At 42.1% G+C, this 20368-nt stretch overlaps 1 protein-coding gene across 3 annotated transcripts in view; it reads left to right on the forward strand.

Moving 5' to 3' along the window:
- The window catches only part of ASCC3 (activating signal cointegrator 1 complex subunit 3), a 938401-nt gene that overhangs the window by 685417 nt on the left and 232616 nt on the right, over window positions 1–20368 (forward strand). The window lies entirely within an intron of this gene.

Here is a 20368-nt window from a genome sequence, read left to right on the forward strand (position 1 = left end):
CAGGGTACAGAGCCTGGCAAGAAGTGTGGGGTTCGGTGCAGAGCCTGGCAGGGAGAATTTGGTTCAGAATGGGTTTTTTTCTTATTTTCCTCCTCTAAATCTAGGGTGCGTCTTATGGTCAGGTGCATCTTATGGAGCGAAAAATACAGTACCTGAAAAATGTTTGTCTTCCTTTTTATATTTCTAGCAATTTGCTCTTCTGCCTACACTTTCACCAGACGTATCTCTCTTTTAGCTTCTTTCATTTTCATCCGGTATTCCATTTTGTGCTTCTCCATTTCATAAACATTAACTCTTTTGCCTTTATTTTTTCTGCCACTAGTTTGGAGAACCATATCTGTTTCCTTTTTCTCTTGTTTTTATTTATTTTTCTCACATACAGGTCAGTATCCATTTTTATTGCTCATTTTAGCTTGGATCATTGTTTTTCCACTTCCCTTATGTTCTCCCATTCTATTAGTTCTTACTTCAGATACTCCTCCATTTTACTACCTATTTGACTACCTATCCCATCTCGAATAAAATTCAAAACATCCTGCACTCTATGGAAACTCAGCCACTTCTCTTATCCAACTCTTCTCAATGGCATGGTCCATCTCTCGCAGAACTCTTAACAGGATACAACTGAATCTCCCCACAACAAAAAATCTCAAGTGGGAGTGAAAACTTGGAATGACCTCAAAGAAACAATCAGAACAGAACCTAGCTATACCTTATTTCGGAAGAAACTGAAGACCCTTCTCTTTGATAGCTGAACGCAACACAAATCATTCAGTATATTCATTCTATTATGACTCCTCTTTTCCTATATCTTTCCTACTAATTCTCCAATCAACCTTCATGATCCTGCCCTGCCCTAATGTACTCCCTTTTATTCTCTGTAAGTCACCTTGAGCCTACAAAGGGAGTGTGCGATGCACAAATGGCAGATTAGATTAAATTAGATTACTAAAGTGCACAAGTTTGAAATCCTGGTCTTTGAGTTTTGTATGGACAGGTTCCTGGAGGAAAAGTCTGTAGTCTGCTATTGAGACAGACATAGGGGAAGCCACTGCTTGCCCTGTGATGGGTAGCAATTGAATGTTGGCACTGTTTGGCTTGGCCGCTGTGGAAATAGGATACTGGGCTAGATGGACCATTAGCCTGGCTCAGTATGGCTTAGGACTAAATGCTCCTGGATTGCCATTGAGAAAGCCAAAGATAAGCCGTTTATTTTATGAAATATGCACCTAATGTTGCAGCTGGGACTCTCAGACAAAGTCTACATAAAAATCCACATGATATTTCAGAGCACATATGTTGGAGCCACCTAGCAGTAGCCTATTTTTACAAAGACACCTAGATAAACATAGTAGATGACGGCAGATAAAGACCCGAATGGTCCATCCAGTCTGCCCAACCTGATTCAATTTAAATTTTTTTTATTTTTTTCTTCTTAGCTATTTCTGGGCAAGAATCCAAAGCTTTACCCGGTACTGTGCTTGGGTTCCAACTGCCGAAATCTCTGTTAAGACTTACTCCAGCCCATCTACACCCTCCCAGCCATTGAAGCCCTCCCCTGCCCATCCTCCACCAAACGGCCATATACAGACACAGACCGTGCAAGTCTGCCCAGTAACTGGCCTAGTTCAATATTTAATATTATTTTCTGATTCTAAATCTTCTGTGTTCATCCCACGCTTCTTTGAACTCAGTCACAGTTTTACTCTCCACCACCTCTCTCGGGAGCGCATTCCAGGCATCCACCACCCTCTCCGTAAAGTAGAATTTCCTAACATTGCCCCTGAATCTACCACCCCTCAACCTCAAATTATGTCCTCTGGTTTTACCATTTTCCTTTCTCTGGAAAAGATTTTGTTCTACGTTAATACCCTTTAAGTATTTGAACGTCTGAATCATATCTCCCCTGTCTCTCCTTTCCTCTAGGGTATACATATTCAGGGCTTCCAGTCTCTCCTCATACGTCTTCTGGCGCAAGCCTCCTATCATTTTCGTCGCCCTCCTCTGGACCGCCTCAAGTCTTCTTACGTCTTTCGCCAGATACGGTCTCCAAAACTGAACACAATACTCCAAGTGGGGCCTCACCAATGACCTGAACAGGGGCATCAACACCTTCTTCCTTCTACTGACTACGCCTCTCTTTATACAGCCCAGAATCCTTCTGGCAGCAGCCACTGCCTTGTCACACTGTTTTTTCGCCTTTAGATCTTCAGACACTATCACCCCAAGGTCCCTCTCCCCGTCCGTGCATATCAGCTTCTCTCCTCCCAGCATATACGGTTCCTTCCTATTATTAATCCCCAAATGCATTACTCTGCATTTCTTTGCATTGAATTTTAGTTGCCAGGCATTAGACCATTCCTCTAACTTTTGCAGATCCTTTTTCATATTTTCCACTCCCTCTTCAGTGTCTACTCTGTTACAAATCTTGGTATCATCTGCAAAAAGGCACACTTTTCCTTCTAACCCTTCAGCAATGTCACTTACATACATATTGAACAGGATTGGCCCCAGCACCGAACCCTGAGGGACTCCACTAGTCACCTTTCCTTCCTTCGAGCGACTTCCATTAACCACCACCCTCTGGCGTCTGTCCGACAGCCAGTTTCTGACCCAGTTCACCACTTTGGGTCCTAACTTCAGCCCTTCAAGTTTGTTCAACAGCCTCCTATGAGGAACTGTATCAAAGGCTTTGCTGAAATCCAAGTAAATTACATCTAGCATATGTCCTCGATCCAGCTCTCTGGTCACCCAATCAAAAAATTCAATCAGGTTCGTTTGGCACGATTTACCTTTTGTAAAGCCATGTTGCCTCGGATCCTGTAACCCATTAGATTCAAGGAAATACACTATCCTTTCTTTCAGCAACACTTCCATTATTTTTCCAACAACTGAAGTGAGGCTCACCGGCCTGTAGTTTCCTGCTTCATCCCTGTGACCACTTTTATGAATAGGGACCACATCCGCTCTCCTCCAATCCCCAGGAATCACTCCCGTCTCCAGAGATTTGTTGAACAAGTCTTTAATAGGACTCGCCAGAACCTCTCTGAGCTCCCTTAGTATCCTGGGATGGATCCCGTCTGGTCCCATCGCTTTGTCCACCTTCAGTTTTTCAAGTTGCTCATAAACACCCTCCTCCGTGAACGGCGCAGAATCTACTCCATTTTCTCGTGTAACTTTGCCAGACAATCTCGGTCCTTCTCCAGGATTTTCTTCTGTGAACACAGAACAGAAGTATTTGTTTAGCACATTTGCTTTCTCCTCATCACTCTTCACATATTTGTTCCCAGCATCTTTTAGCCTAGCAATTCCATTTTTTATCTTCCTCCTTTCACTAATATATCTGAAAAAAATTGTATCTCCCTTTTTAACATTTTTAGCCATTTGTTCTTCTGCCTGTGCCTTCGCCAAACGTATCTCTCTCTTGGCTTCTTTCAGTTTCACCCTGTAGTCCTTTCTGCTCTCCTCTTCTTGGGTTTTTTTATATTTCATGAACGCCAACTCTTTCGCCTTTATTTTCTCAGCCACTAGGTTGGAGAACCATATCGGCTTCCTTTTTCTCTTGTTTTTATTGATTTTCTTCACATAAAGGTCCGTAGCCATTTTTATCGCTCCTTTCACCTTAGACCACTGTTTTTCCACTTCTCTTATGTCCTCCCATCCTAACAGCTCTTTCTTCAGGTACTTTCCCATTGCATTAAAGTCCGTACTTTTGAAATCTAGGACTTTAAGTATCGTGCGGCCGCTCTCCACTTTAGCCGTTATATCAAACCAAACCGTTTGATGATCGCTACTACCCAGGTGAGCACCCACTCGAACATTAGAGATACTCTCTCCATTTGTGAGGACCAGATCCAATATCGCTTTTTCCCTTATGGGTTCCGTCACCATTTGTCTGAGCAGAGCCTCTTGAAAGGCATCCACAATCTCCCTACTTCTTTCCGATTCCACAGACGGAACATTCCAGTCCGCATCCGGCAGGTTGAAATCTCCCAACAGCAGAACCTCCTCTTTCCTTCCAAACTTTTGGATATCCACAATCAGATCCTTATCAATTTGCTGTGATTGAGTCGGAGGTCTGTAGACTACACCCACGTAGATAGAAGTTCCATCTTCTCTTTTCAGAGCAATCCATATCGCTTCTTCCTCTCCCCAGGTCCCTTGCATTTCGGTCGCTTGGATATTGATCTTTACATAGAGAGCTACTCCTCCACCTTTATGACCATCTCTGTCTATGGGGGCAATTCTATAACACAGCGCCATATGCTAGTCACCAGTTCTAGAATGGCAGCTATGCACAGAGATCCTGGCAGGCCTAACTGGGCACACCTAAGTGCTACAGGAAATGAACTTATATAAGTCATGGGCCTAAAAGGGAGATGCCTCAGGTGCAGTTACATGCTAATATACTGTACTTAGAGGTCCGTAATCCAAGCAATTTAACCCTCCAGAAATGGATCTGGGCTGATTAAATTTCCAGATTGGAGCTAACCGCTAATTTTCAGTGGCACTTAACGGGTTGTTTGTGAGACGCTTTACAGCAGTTGGTGATTCTCAGCGTATCGGACCTTTTGGTTTATGATTTTTTATTCTACATTTTTTGTGGCATATTTTTCAAACCTTTTTGCATATTGGACCCCCGACGAAGGTTTGTCCGAAACACGGACCGTGTCGGGTCTCTTGTTTGGTAAAAAGGTTTTTATATATTTATATTTGTCACAATAAATTCTGCCTGCATCTTGTACACATCTGCAGTTGGTTTTTGTTTGCACTTAACTGGTTATTGTCACTGAAAATAACTGGTTTATGGTTTATTTTATAATGATATACTGCTTTACCCTTGATAATAACAAAGTGGTTAACCATAGCCCCAGTGTCAAAACTGGCTATTTTGTGGACGGAACTGGCACTTGGTTAGTTAATGCTTTCAGAACTTAACCGGCCAGGTTAATAGCATAAATAGGACTGATGTTTACACAGTAACCCATAGCCAGTTAAATGCTCAATATTACACTTAACCGGCTAAGCATTAACTGGCTCCACTAACCCAGTATAGCAAGATTTAAAATAAATATAAACAATTATAATGGAGGCCATGCTGTGTAGCTGAAGCCTGGACATGACCTGGCATTGGATTTCTGAGTTTAATGCCATTTACAATTAGCAAAACACTGATTGCCACTGGCTAAGTTTCAGGCCCTTACTGTTTTCTAAAATAGCAGAGTATGTTTACCTGCGTAAAGGCCAATTATCTCACAGCAGAAACAGTAGTCGCTGACCTGTGCATAAATTATGTTTCTGCCCACAGTCCTCTGAAAATGGCAACTTGCATATGAGATTGTTTTATGAGGTCTTATACATTTCTATATGGCTGTGTAATGTAATAAAAGGCCTTTCTCATGCGGTAAAACAGGCCTTAAACCTTGACAAACCTTTATCAAATTACTCCCTAAGTGTTTGATTCACTACGGCTTTTCTTCCACTCTGTATATATACGTGTTTTAAAAAAACAAACAGACTTGGAACTAATTTTACTAAACGGCATTAAGGCCCGGACTTATTAACAGTTACTTCAGCCGTTAGCGTCTGCTGATCGTCTGTCAATAATGCAACGGTGCCTGTTAGAGAATCACGCCACCGGCAACAGTAGGCGCCAAAAAAGTAGGCCAGGGTTTTCTAGGCTTTATTTCCGGTGCCTACCTTTCATGTGAATTGCACCTCCATTAGGCGTTTTACGAAGCCGAATGCCACGTCCAGCATTAGCCACGCCCAAGATTCTGGCGCCTATTTTTTGGACACCTTGAAAATCAATGAAAACCAGCGTTAAAACTGTTTTTCATTGAACTTTGGCGCCCTACTGGTGCCTTAAAAAAACAACAACATTTAGAGAATCCAGGCCTAAGTATTTAACACATAGTTAGCTCACAGTAACAGGTTACTACGCAAACACTTAAGGGATTGTGTGGCACTTTGCTGTGCATTATTGCTTTTTTCTGGGAAGGGGCGGTGATCGGGCATGGAACAATTAGCATGCTGTACTTAGTGCGTGCTAACGCAGAATTAACACAGGAGCACTTAGCGTAACTGGCCTCACATTAACGCAAAACTGTACTTAGCATGCGGCAAAATCCTGCATTACAACACGTGAAACCCCGATTTTAAATCACTTTAGTAAAAGGTCTCATCTGTTTGAAGGTTCAACTTGCTTGTAACAAGAAGTCTATCAAAGTTGCCATGAACAGCGGTTCATAGACAACCCGCGAAAGACAAAGGCGCGCGCCGACAACTGAGCGCAAGACGGAGGCGCGCGCCAAAGAAAATTACTGTTTTTAGGGGATCCGACGGGGGGTTTTGTTGGGGAGCCCCCCCAGTTTACTTAATAGAGATCGCGCTGGCGTTATGGGGGGTTTGGGGGGTTGTAACTGTCCACATTTTACTGTAAACTTAACTTTTTCCCTAAAAACAGGGAAAAAGTGAAGTTTTCAGTAAAATGTGGGGGGTTCCCTCTAAGCTGAGCAGGAGTCCTCCACCCACAGTCTCACCAATAGAGGGTGCTGTTTCACTGTCACATTTTTCAATTGTGAGGGACAGGCAAGTTCTGCAGGACTCCAGGGAACATACCTGTCCTTAGCGACTGAAAATATTCCACCCCCTAGTGGTAGCAATGCAGCTGGAGGACACCTGCTCAGCTTAGAGGGAACAGTGGCAAACCCCCCACAACGCCCCCACAATGCGGCGCGATCTCTATTAAGTAAAGTGGGGGGTGCCCCCCCCCCCCCGTCGGAGCCCTAAAAACAGTAATTTTGTGCGGCGCGCACCCCCGCGCTGCGCTCAATTGTCTGGACGCATCTTTGTCCCGGCGCGCTTTTGACCTGACACCTGAACAGCAGCCAAATCCTCACAAATATGGATGTTTACACTTTGGTTTCTTCATTTCCATAGATGGCACATTGTATGTAAAAAAAAAAATTCAGTTCATACAAGAAAAGAAAGCAATTTAACATATGAAAAGAGGAGATATATGTTCTTTGCTTCACTTCTGCAGTAGATATGATAATTTGGAAGGGGAATTTGAGGAGTCCTAAGAGATTTCATCTATTTTTATGATAGATTTTTTTTTGGCACATATTTTGGGCATTATGGCATGTGGTTTGAGACTGCTGTACTTGGAACACAGCAAAGAGATGCCAAGGATGTTCTGCAGGAAAAAAAAAATGGGGCAATGGTATGGAAGATCCAATGGGGGAGGGAGTGGCATTTTGAAATAATATATCACACTCTGCGGGACAGAACTGTTGGCTTAGTCTTGTCCAATCTGGTCATCTTTCTCTTGGAGCCAGCATTGTCAACAGCTGACAGTTATAATGTCGTCTTTCTCAAATGCACCCCAAATGGAATCCTGTGTTATATGTGTAATAAAGTTAAAGAGTAGTTTAAAAAGCTCTATTAGCATAAAATTCATGGTTTTAACCATGTATTTCTGTCAAAGGCCTCCTAAAGGCAAAACCAAGCCATTAGGCAAACCTTTCTATTCCATATATTTATAAACTATATACTGTACTTTTTAATAAGAAATGCAAAAAAATAAGGAACTATGTAAAGAACCATAATATTTATTTTTAGTTGTTTGACATATAAAGTTGATTTTATAAATTGCTGCAGGAATGTCATGCACAGAGTATTCTTTTCTCAAAAGAGAGCCTTCCTTGCAGGTTGCAGTGTGTTAAATGTGGAGCAGAGAATAATTCCTTCGCTGATGGGCTATGAAAGCGTCCAAAGATTAAAAGGTTTTGTGTGTCATTGTTTAATTATTTTGCAAATAGTACAAGGTCATTCATTTGGTTTTCTGAGGAAGGGTTTATTTTCAATAAACCTTCTTATTTGAGGGTTCAAGGTAAAGGAGAAAAACTATTTTTATAAACTATATTCCTTGCTGCTTTGGGAGTCTTATAGGGCTAGAGCTTTTCCACCACTGGACCACCAGGTCTTATGGCATGGCCAGTGGAGGCCTGCAAAGCTTCGGGAGAGAAGGAAGGAAGAGGGGGACGGGACAGAGCTGGTCAGGAGGGAGGGGCGACTGGGTGCAGAGCCTGGCAGAGCAGGAATGGAGAGGTGATAGGGTACAGACCCTGGAAGGGAAGGGGAACAGGGACAGAGCCTGGCAAGGAGGGAGGGGGGTAACAGGTTGCAGAGCCTAGAGCCTGGCAGGGCAGGAAGAGAGGGGGGCTGGGTGCAAAGCCTGGCACCTCTTCCCCCCCCCTCCCCTCTGTGTTTATGTTCGTCAACCTTTTCTCCTTTTTTGGAAGAAAAAGGTTACTTTGGTTTATATTCGGGTCAGCTTATATTTGAGTATATACAGTAAATAAATTATATAGATATATTGTCCTATTGTTGTTAGGAGGTTCCTTTTGTACTGCATTTTTTAATAAAAAAATTTTTAAAATAAATTAATTTGTTTTTATCGTTGCAGAGAGCGAAACTAGTTGCTAACGTTTGTGCCACATTTATATGGTGATAACTCAAGGAGTAACTGAAATTTTTTGTGGGTGCACATACTGTAGAAAGCAAATACAAATATAACTAGGTTAATAATTTTCCTGTATTTTAGATCTTCAAGAGCAATTTATGTATGCCAATGAAACTGTTTAGAGAATCAGCTTAGAAAGGATAGCTGAGATGATGTGTTTCTCCAGAATGGTGGTTTCCTTCACACTATCAGCAGTTGAATCCAGCAGGTGGAAACAGAAATTGCTAAGTTGAAGTCTGTCCATTAGATGGCCAGCCTCCTGGTCAGCCAGTATGCTGTTATCTCCAGCAGGTGTCTGAAACATAGAAACATGATGGCAGATAAAGGCCAAATGGCCCTTCTAGTCTGCTCCTGTTCTTACCCAGTTTGGTTGAGCTGGAGAGGAATTCACAGCAGCCATTTCCTTTAGCAGCTCTGCACGGGGCAGGAGCGTAGGAGGACCACCAGGGCAAGCAAGGTAGCCCTTTTCAGGTGTGGGAGTTAAGAGGGAGGCCAGAACCAGCCGGGACAGGACAAGGGAAGAGTCACTCCTGTCCTGGATCACCTAAAGGCAAGCCCAGGGGAAGCATGTAATGGGGAGGGGGTTGGGGGTGCAGAGTTGGATAGGACACGGTCACACCTGTCCCGGCTTACTGCTAGACCACCAGGGCTGAAGGCAGGCTCAGAGAGGGGGCAGGGGTGCAGAGCCAGCTGGGACAGGACAAAGAGAAAACCGGTTACCTCGGTTTATATTCGGATCTGTTTATATTTGAGTATATATGGTAGGTAGAACATGCCTACTTTCTACTCACATAGATATCTGAGGACAGAGTGGTCACAGGTTTGGCGGTGAAATTTATAGGGGTAAAGCCTTGATAAAGCTCAAGCAGCGAAACATGTCGGCGTGATGTTTCCCCTAGCCAGAGACCACAAGTTGAAAGCTAAGTACACACTTAAAAACTTATAAAGAATAGAGTATAGCAAAAGCAAATATTTAATCGTATGAGATTGAAATTAAATTAAGGGAACCGATGAGGAGCTGGCACATAAAGCTTAGAGCAATGAAATCGAATTGAGCTCTGAGTGGTGGCGCTGAGGGTCCCAAAAAATAGTTAAAAGAGTGAAGGGATGCAAGACAGCTGATAGAAAACTGTACTATCAGGTGGAGAAATTGTTTGAAAATTATAGCTCCCTGGAAGTATATAAGTTGTGCATTGGTGGATTTACTTTCTACTCACAGACACACCCAAGCATATGTGGGAGCCAAGTGCTGAGCCCAAAACTGCAGTGGGATACCTGAGCGTGCCCTGATGTTGTGTTTTTTTACCCTGCAGTAAACACACATTACTGCTGATTGCAGCTTAGTAAAAGGGTGACGTAGACTGTATTGTTGGCACTCCCTAGCTACTATTTCACCTTCTGCCAGAAGCTATCAGGGAGTTCCTCACTGAATGTGGATTTCTTTATACTACCTGAAATTTTTAAAAAGTAAAAGTTAACTTCCTCTTCTAAATAATGTTGTTTGCCCTCATATATCATTTTAACCCCAGCAACGTTTAATTTGCTCTTGATTCACCCAAAATACCTTTTATCGCATTATTTTAAAAATACCTTATCAATAAGCACATTAGCGGCTAGTTTTATGCTATTCCATAATTAATTTTTGATGGATTTTTGCTAAGTAGTTCATGCAAAATTCTCTTCTCTACAGCCAGCAGGAATTTTTTTATGCATCATTTTATTTTTACCGTAAGAAAAAAAAATGCGTGAAGCCAACTATCATGAAGATTGTCAGCACCAGATTGGTGCCAATGGATAGGATGTTCTTACTTTCAGAGCATTGATTTATGTGAATGTGGCTCTACGTTAAGGGAGGGCATGCCCCAACAGAAGTGATCAGGAGCTCCTGCTGCTTGAATGACAGCATATTATCATGCTCCTGCTCTCCTGCTAAGCAACCGTTAGTTTTCTCTGTGTTAAATTACACCACCATGTAGGTATATAACTACCAACACCGCAGGGCATCATTGCAGTGCAAGTCTGGATAAGAAGAAAGAATATAACCACCAGTGATTGTTCAGGAAAGAAGAGCAACTCTTAAGTAAATTCACAGCAGTGGAAGATGTGGGCTTTGCATGCGATGAGTAACTGAAAAGTACAGATGATCACAAGGGAATGACAAAACACTTTAAAACATCAAGCAGCATATGAAAAATGTAGTTTGGCCTTTTGTTTTCCTGGTATTTCTTATTGGTTTATATTTCATGTTTAATGGTAAATAAGTTGAGAAGACCCGAGAAGACAAAAGGGGGGGGGGGGGATAAAATATGCAAGGCAATAAGACGAAAAGAAATAATTTGTATTTGAGTGCATAGTAGAAAGAAAACAATCACAGAAGAAACTAGGAGGTAAGACCAGAAATATTGAAGAGGGAGTCTAATAAAATAAATCAAATAAGCAAAGATGATTATAGCAGTGGTGATCTGTGATGCCCATAAGACAGGACAAAGAAAATATTTTTCCAAATTCATTGCCAATTATCAGAAATCAAGTTAAAAACATCTAGTCACCGTAAGACTTGATGCAAGGATAGCTTGAGTTGAAAGATGCTGTAGCTGTTGGATTAATATAAGAACACAGGAAAGCGCCACAGCCCCAGTAGTAACTTCAGCTACCAGCTGGGGAAAAATTCCACAAATAAAAGTCTAGGAAGGCCCTTAGTACCAGAACCCAATCCCGGATCAGACTGAGGTAATAATAGAAGGATATGATAAAAAACATAGAGGCCCATTACTGATGCTGTAGGGCCTGCACAACTCAAAAATGATCCGGGACCAAAATGAAGTCGGAAAATTTAGCGAGGGCCGCAGGTAGTGGCCACGGCTCAAGGCACCCGGAAGTGTGCAGACCTTGCCGTGATGACGCCAATAGGGGGTGCCAGCAGGGAAGAGGGCGGGAGAGAAGGAGAGGCACTGGTGGCGGCTGATTGCCCATAGCAGACCTCCCAAGCTCCACCCTAAACCCACCCAAGCTGTGCCCCAGATCCTACCCCCTTTACTAATTGCAATGCAGATTTTTCCTTTCATTTTTCATATACACACAGCAGATATAAATTCTCAAAACTGACACATTTCAATCATTAAATTGAAAATAAAATCATTTTTCCTACCTTAGTTGTCTGGTGATTAATTAGTTCCTGATTGGACTTCCTTCTGACTGTGCATCTAACATTTCTTTCACAATCTAGCCCATCCCCTTTAGGTCCAGATCTCTATCTCTCTTTTCCCTTTGCTTACCATCCCCAGATCCAGTGTTAGTTCTCCTTTGTACCTTTGTTCCAGGTCTCCCTCTCCCTCCTCTGTTATGATCTTCCATCTCTCTGTTCTTCCTCAGGGTCTCTCCCTCTCTGCCTGCACCTCCCATAGTCCAGCATCTGCCTTCTGTCTTTCCCCTTTGGTCCAGGCCTCTATCTGTCTTTCTTCTACTTACAGCCCAACCCCCTCCCATATCCAGCATTTGTTCTCCTTTCTTCCAGGTCTCTCTTTCTCTCTCTCTCTTTCTCTTCAGTCTCTTTCTCTCTCTTCTTTCTAGACACCCCCAAGTTCAACATCTGCCTCCCTCTCTTCTGCCTCCCCTTTGTTTCAGGTCTTTCTGTCTCTCTCACTATCTCTGTCATTCCCCTCCCCAGGGCCTGGCATATCTTCATTTTTTTTCCAGTCTCCATGTCCGCGGCCCAACTTCTCTCCCTTATTCTCCAACGTCCCGCTCCCTCTGCTGCAACTTCTTTCCATGTGCCGTGTCCCGCCCTGCCTGAAACAGGAAGTTGCAGCAGAGGGAGCAAAACATAACTGCTGGAAAGCTTCAGGGCTGGTTCCTGTCGGTGGCAGTGGGAGAATCTGGCGCAGTAGCTGAACCCCCACAGGCAGGAGAGCGGAGTGAGATCCGTATCGGGCGCGGGCCGCAATAAGAACCATTTTGGACCGCATGTTGGGCAGGGCTGCTGTAAGCAATTACCACATGAATATTATCAGAAAATATTCATACTTGGGTGTGGTAACCGTTAACTTGATGGCATGATATTGCATGCTAAGTAATGTTTCTCTCCCCCCCTACAATACCTAATAGGAAAATACTTGGGGTGTCCCCAGCAGTTACCACGCTGTCGTACACATAATTTGCAAAACTTTAGTATGTTTTAATAAAAAGGCTCCCTTGAAAATAAAAATACCATCCTGTCCTTGCCCAGAACGCCTAGTTGCCAGGGCCTGGTGCTACTATACCCAAATACATATGAGATTTCATCAACCAGTGCAGTTGCTTTTTATCCACAAGAATTTCCCAGTGAGAGCTTAAAGATGAGGCTGGTAGTGAGGCTGTTTATTGGACCTGAACCTTCCTTTTACTAGAACAGACAAACCCCTTATCATTTAGCTAGGCTGCCTTTTTAAATCTGCCTTCAAAACCTTTGATGGCGTATAAATGATACCCTCTCTTTTCCTTTCTTCCAAACATCTTGTGTCTTGCATTCTTATAATGTTTTCTACTGTAGTTTCTTTCTTTGTATTTCTATTTTAGTCATACTTGAGCTGGATTTGTTCTCATCACTAAGATTATACTCCCTTTCTTCAGATTTTCTAATAAGAAATATGTCTGCCAAGCCGGACAGAGTCCTTCCCACTGGTCAAAATGCTAATGTTTCTTCCAGTTGTCACCCCTGTTCATTTGGGGGGTAATTTTGTGTAATTCCTTTTCCTTGTCTCTGAGCTTAGCACTGTTTTTCTCTTTCAAACTTTTTTTCTGTGCTCATTCCTTGTTAAATTCCAAGAAGACCAAGAGTCTACTGAGCCCAGTATTTTATAGGTCATATTTATAGCTGTCTCGGTGGTAATCCTGCACAAAGCCAAAAAAAAGGCAACACTATCCGGGCATAATTCAGCAGCAGAGTGAAAAAATTACTCTTTCCTGACCCCCACATATGGTGATCATCACCTTTCCCTAGAGTCTAATTACATTGTCATGCTCACCAGTCTCTTTCTCTTCTACAAAATTGTTCAATTTTGCTTTGAAGAAAATACTGTTATTTACACCTTTAGCCTTATACCACCACCATGTTGAAGGCATGAAACTATTGTTCTCTTTCTGTTATCTCTGTCATTTTATTTTTATTTTATTTTACAGATTTATATTTGACATTTGTAGCCTGCATATCAACCATCTATGCGGATAACGATACATACATGATTAAAACAAAACATTACATACATAAACAAAACATAGCAGATTATTAAAATGACAGCATACAATAAACAGCTTACACATGTGCCTTAAAATAAAAAAGCTGAGCAATTACAAGATTACAAAGTAACCAAATTTGAAAAGGAAGGTCGAAAATAAATGGGCTTTCAAACTTTTCCGAAATGCCCATTCAAAGGTCAAACAGATAGAATCTGGAACAAAGTTCCATAGTAAAGGTCTGGCTACTTGGAATATATGTGATCGATTTGCAACTTATATAAGAGTCTAAGCAAGTAACAAATGACACACACAAAATCAAAGCAACAATAAAATAAAAAAACAAAAGAATATTAAAAGAACATACCATATGTATTCGATTATAAACCGATCTGAATATAAACCAAGGTAACCTTTCTCCCCTAAAAAAAGGAGGAAAAAAGGTTGACTCAAATATAAAGCAAGCAGAACACTTGGCCTCAGTCACACATACATAAAAAACCCCAACCCTTTTCAAATACAAACCCACAAACTAGCAGTATTATTGTACACAACCGAAACCCTAATATCCCAGACTCTGCACACACTACACCACAAAAGAAATGCACTTCTTCCTGAACAGTCCAAAATACAAAAATAAAAATTAAATCTCAAAAAATGCTGCAATAAGATGCTTAAAAAACATGAGAACAAGCAGCAGCGCCAATAGACAAATCCCCAAGCACACAGCAGCCAGAGAATTGTCCCACAAATTTAAATAAACAATAAAGGCAATAATACATTTTTATGTGATACGTTCCCTCAGTGTGGGGAGGTAAGCAAACAGAGAGAGCAAATGAATGCCCCTCACAGGCTTAAATTAAAAAACATTTTCCTACCTTTGTTATCTGGCCATCTTGTTCCATCTGTGCTCTTAATTCTGTTTCCATGCATTTGCTGTTTCTTTCTTCTCCTTCACTTTTTGCACTACATCCTTCTTTGGCACTGATTTTCATGTTCACTTTTCTTCCATTTTTCGGCCTCCATCTCAAATCTATCTTTCCAATTCTTCCCCTTCCCTCCATCCATGTGCCCCATCTCTTCCCTCCGTCCATATGCCCTATCTCTTCATCTTCCCTCCATCTGTGTGTCCCATCTCTTTCCTCTTTTCCCCTTCCCTCCATGTGCCACCATCGCCTTCCTCTTGCTGCCCACGGCCTCCTCTGCACTGTTCCTTTGCTGCGGTCCACCCAAGCAGAAACAGGAAGTTGCTTCAGAGCAGTGTTGCTAAAGAAAAGTACAGAGGAGGCCAGCTTCTTAGGTACTCCTATCCTCCACTACCCATTCCCCCCTCCCCCAGACCGACATTGCACTTACAGTCATAATATAACATAACTTCATGCTTATAAACCGTGTAACCAGAAGTTCAACGTGGTTAACAAAAGATTAACAATAAAATAACATAAGAAACGCCTAAAACTAGTTAGCCAGATATTTGACAAAAGATAGGTTTTCAGCAAAGTTCTAAAGTGTTTGTAGGAACAGGCTTTACGTAACAGGGATCAAAATTCTTTATCATAGGAGGCTGCCTGAAATGCTAATGCATGATCCAAGTATTTCTTACTTCTACCACCTTGAAATGACGGAAAAATAAACAGGGCATGAGATTTTCTACTGTATTTATGAGATGCAATGAGAAATCTATCAATCATATAGATAGTAGAAGTGCCACTCGTGACCTTATAACAAAGACAACCCAACTTAAACAATACCCGAGCCTCCATCAGGAGCCAGTGCAACTCATGATACTTCTTCAGACCATAAATCAATCTTATTGCCGAATTCTGAATTAATCTAAGTCTAGCCATCTATTTTTTAGTACATGTCAAATAAACTATATTACAATAATCAAGAAGACTCAATAGTAATGATTGAACTAGAAGTTTGAAAGCAGAAAACTCGAAATATGGTTTTATGGTCCAGAGCTTCCATAAGGTATAGTAACCCTTTTGTACCACAGAATCCATCTGTTTTTTCATAGTCAAATGTTGGTCAATAACGACCCCCAATATTTTAATCATCGGGTGGATTGTATATAAAGTTGAGACTATAATGATTTATGGTTCATGGAGTTTTTTGTGTGGTGATACCACAAAAAACTTGGTCTTATTGTGATTTAATTTAAGCTTAAATTCCTGCATCCATGAATCCATCAACTGATGCTCTGTGTTGGGCTGAAGGGCCTTGAGTGGGTGGGAGTCAGCAGGCCTTAAGCATATGCAGATGCTCAAGGCCCTTCAGCCCAACACAGAGTGTCAGCTTCTGAAGCATCGGGACTGTAAGCACGATGTCAGACTGGAACAGGGGGGAGCGGGTAGTGGAGGATAGGATTGCCGGTCAATGAGGGGGGATAGGAGGGCCGATCATCGGGGGGGGGAGGAGTTAGCAATGGTTAATAGTAAAGATAGCAGTGCTGGTCATTGGGAGTGGGGGGAAGAGATTGCAGTGCCAGTCATGGGAAGGGGATGGAGGATAGCAGTACCGGGCATCTGGAGGGGGTAGAAAATAGAATTAGAAACATGATGGCAGATATAGGCCAAATGGCCCATCCAATCTGCCCATCCGCAGTAACCATTATCTCTCCTAAAGATCTCGCGTGCCTATCCCAGGCCCTTTTGAATTCAGACACAGTCTCTGTCTCCACCACCTCTTCTGGGAGACTGTTCTATATAGAAACATGATGGCAGAATTGTTGGTCAGGTGGGTAGGGGAGGAAAAAAGCACCATCATCCAAAAGAGACTCCCATATAAACCGAGAACCCCATTTTTGGGCCATTTTTTTGGCCCCAAAATCTTAGTTTATATTTGAGTATAAACAGTAATAAAACAAACTTTACAAACATTTGTATTTGATATTGTAAAATATCATCAAAATAAATTAGACAAATTCTTAACCTAAAAAGCATGCTTAAATAAGTATGCCTTTAGACCAGGTTTGTCCCAACATCTGATTTGTCTGGTTTCTTTGATCTTCTCAAATATGATGTCCTCCTCCAGTGATCTTTCTCTTCTGACAGTGTAACCAAAATTAGACAGTTGTAATGTCATCATTTGGGCTTCAAGTGACGTAACCTGTTTGATCTCTTCCAGAATCGATTTGTTAGTTCTTCTGGCAGTCCACGACAAACAAAAAATCCTTCTCCAGCACCAAAGCTCAAATGAGTCAATCTTTTTTCTGTCTTGTTTACGTAGTGTCCTGCTTTTGCATCCATAATTGACCACTGAGAAAATGAGTGCATGGATAAGTCTGATCTTCACTTGGAGTGTTATTTCCTTGCCTTTGAATACTTTGTCGAGAGCCTTCAATGAAGAGCGATCAAGTTCTATTTTGCAGAGTATTTCTTCCCTTCTAGTTAGGGATGATGTTGGAGGATCTTACTGGACTAACACAAAACCAATTTCTTTTTAGATATGTAGTTCATCAAGTCTTTAGGATTCGAACACGAGTCGATGGCACCTAATTGTCCAACATCAGTCCTCAAGGGCCACAATCCAGTAAGGTTTTCATGATTTCCCCAATCAATTTGCATAAAATCTATTTGCATTCACTGCTTCCAATATGTGTAAATAGATCTCATGCTGCTCCTTGTGACCTTGGGCAAATCACTTAAACTCCCCATTGCCCCAGATGCATTAGATAGATTGTGAGCCCACCAGGATAGAGAGGGAAAAATGCTTGAGTACCTGAATAAAATCATGTAAACCATTCTGAACTCCTCTGGGAAAGCAGTATAGAAAATTGAATAAATAAATATCAATCAATTTTGTCCATTCTTTCCTCTTGCTGTTCACTTGTCAGCTAGGAATTCTTTGTGCTTATCCCATGTACTTTACCTTCAGCATTACCAGTTCAAGGTCATTCTGTGTAACTGCAGTTTGAAGATTTATTTTCTTGTGTTATACCTGAGTCTATTCTCTTGTTATAGAACTTCCTTTCCATTAAAAAAAATGATTGTCTCTTTTGCCGTACTTGTGCTTTTAAAATAAAAATGAGGAGCCCTAGACTAGAGCTTCCAAGTTACCCAATTCCATTCATGTTTTTGAACTCGTGTGCCGGTACATGGCTTGTCCTTGTTGTACTTGATTCTGCCCAATAAAATCAGTGCTGTAGGTCCCATAATGTAAATAAACCAATTGTCAAAAATCCAGGACTGGCTCTAAATCTCCTGAAGTGGTAATGTGGCAGTTTTGTTACAGTGGCTGTGTTTTCAGGATATCCCCAGTTAATATGTATGAGATATATTTATGTTCATTGGAGGCACTGCCTGCAAATCTATTTCATGCATAATGTGGGTGTCATTAAAACCCAACTTGTGTGCGACCCTTAAAGATCAAAGGCTCACCCACCCATATAGAATGTATAATGATATAGGAGCTAATGGTTTAAAAGAACATTTAAAGCAGTTATTTACTGGCTTGTCAAGTCCATTCTTCACAAAGTGGTTATCACAGGGAGTCATCTCTGAGATCAGCTACTGGTGGAGTGTTGTGTTTCAGAGGATTATTTAAGTGTGTGCAAAAAAAATTGGAAGGCTTCACGCTTTGTATAGGCCTGTCTTGAGATGAAAGATGTTTCAGGATTGTATGTAGAGCATATTTTAATAAGTAAAGATTATCCTTTTATTTCTCAGGAATTTGGATTTTTTTAACTGGCTAGACCAGAGGTAGGGAACTGCGGTCCTTGAGAGCCGTATTCCAGTCGGGTTTTCAGGATTTCCCCAATGAATATGCATTGAGAGCAGTGCTTGCAAATAGATTTCATGCATATTCATTGAGGAAATCCTGAAAACCCGACTGGAATACGGCTCTCAAGAACCGGAGTTCCCTACCTCTGGGCTAGACTAAGGATCTATTAGAGGATTTGTTTTATGATTACTATTGTAAACATTTATTTTGAGTTATTCTTGTCATGTTTATCCAAGTTTCCAAGTTTATTTCATACTTGATATACCGTCTATAAAGGGTTACCTAGACGATTTCCAATACTAAATTTAAAAAAGAAAAAAAAAAGGAGGCATTCATAGTTTAAATATCAAGGACTGAAAGACATATGGTAACAAAGGGGTCTGTGGGCAAGGAGGAGTAAGTACATTAAGACAAAATAAATTAAAAGGGAGGTAAAAAGGGTGGGGATAGCGCTTCGTCAAAGCGGTTCTTGGGTATTTATTTGCATATGGTAGCAGTTAGACTCGCAGGGGTGTCGAAGTCGGTCCTCGAGGGCCGCAATCCAGTCGGGTTTTCAAGATTTCCCCAATGAATATGCATGAGATCTATGTGCATGCACTGCTTTCAATGCATATTCATTGGGGAAATTCTGAAAACCCGACTGGATTCCGGCCCTCGAGGACCGACTTCGACACCTGAGCTCTAGGTCTTAAAAATGGCAGCACTCCTAGTTTCACAGTAATGCAGGGTAATGAAGGGGATGGGTTGGTGGTCTGGAGGGGAGAGATGAAGCTTCAGACCATGGAGGGGGCTTCTGTTGAGGAAGAATTGGGGGGTAGGACAGGGTGTAGAGATTTGAGGGCAATCATGCTAACATGGCACTTTAAGTGGGTCCTGGCCAGGACCCACATAAGTTAGGGCAGGGGTAGGGAACTCCGGTCCTCAAGAGCCATATTCCAGTCGATTTTCAGGATTTCCCCAATGAATATGCATGAGATCTATGTGTATGCACTGCTTTCAATGCATATTCATTGGGGAAATCCTGAAAACCTGACTGGAATACGGCTCTCAAGGACCGGAGTTCCCTACCCCTGAGTTAGGGCAATGCGTTCTTGGCCAGTCATGACCAGATTTTCAGTGCTTGTGCCCAGCATTTAATATCAGTATTTTTTTATTTCGGAAGGTGGGGGGGGGGGGAAATGCTGATTGCAACTGGCTGAATATTGACTGGGACCAGTGTTTCCTAGTCTAAGCTGTGCATGAGTCCTCCACCTACATTCCTACCAGTGGGGGGGGGGGGTCAGTTTCACATTGTTATTACCAAGGCACAGGATAATGCTTATATTGTAGATGCAAGGGAAAAGAAATGGGTCTTTGGGATGATGATCTTTGCCTCAGGTGGAAGGTCGGTAGAGGGTCCCACCCTTTCCTCTTTTTGGAATGAGCTGTTTCGGATGTTGGAGGTGGTGGTGGAGAGGAAGTGTGAGTGGCCTTATCGGATTCTTTTGCTTCGACTGATGGACGAACTGGAGCAGCAGGGCTACCTAGTTGCTGAGAGCCGTTTTCTTATGGTGGGCATCCTTTTGGCCCCAAAAGCTCTACTGCATGTATGGATGGCTGCCGAGCCTCCTGCTCTGCGATTCTGGATCAGTGGTACAGTATGTTAGATATGGCTGCTTGGGAGTGTCTCCGCTGTTCGCAGCGGGGGGGTGGGGGTGCCTCCCTGGCTGCATATGTTTCCCTTTGGAAACGATTTAGAGCTCTGTACAGAATACTGCTTGCTCCACAGATTCAGGGGGGAGGAGGGGGTTTAGGGTAAGGTTGGGGAGGGAGGAGGAGGGGGGTGAAAACTGTGGAGCTTGGAGCAGATGCTTATTATTTTGTGTTTCTGTATTTTTCATTCAGTGACCGTGCAGGTGGCATTCA

Source organism: Geotrypetes seraphini, chromosome 3 (genome assembly GCF_902459505.1).
Source record: "Geotrypetes seraphini chromosome 3, aGeoSer1.1, whole genome shotgun sequence".
In the NCBI taxonomy this organism is placed as follows: domain Eukaryota; kingdom Metazoa; phylum Chordata; class Amphibia; order Gymnophiona; family Dermophiidae; genus Geotrypetes; species Geotrypetes seraphini.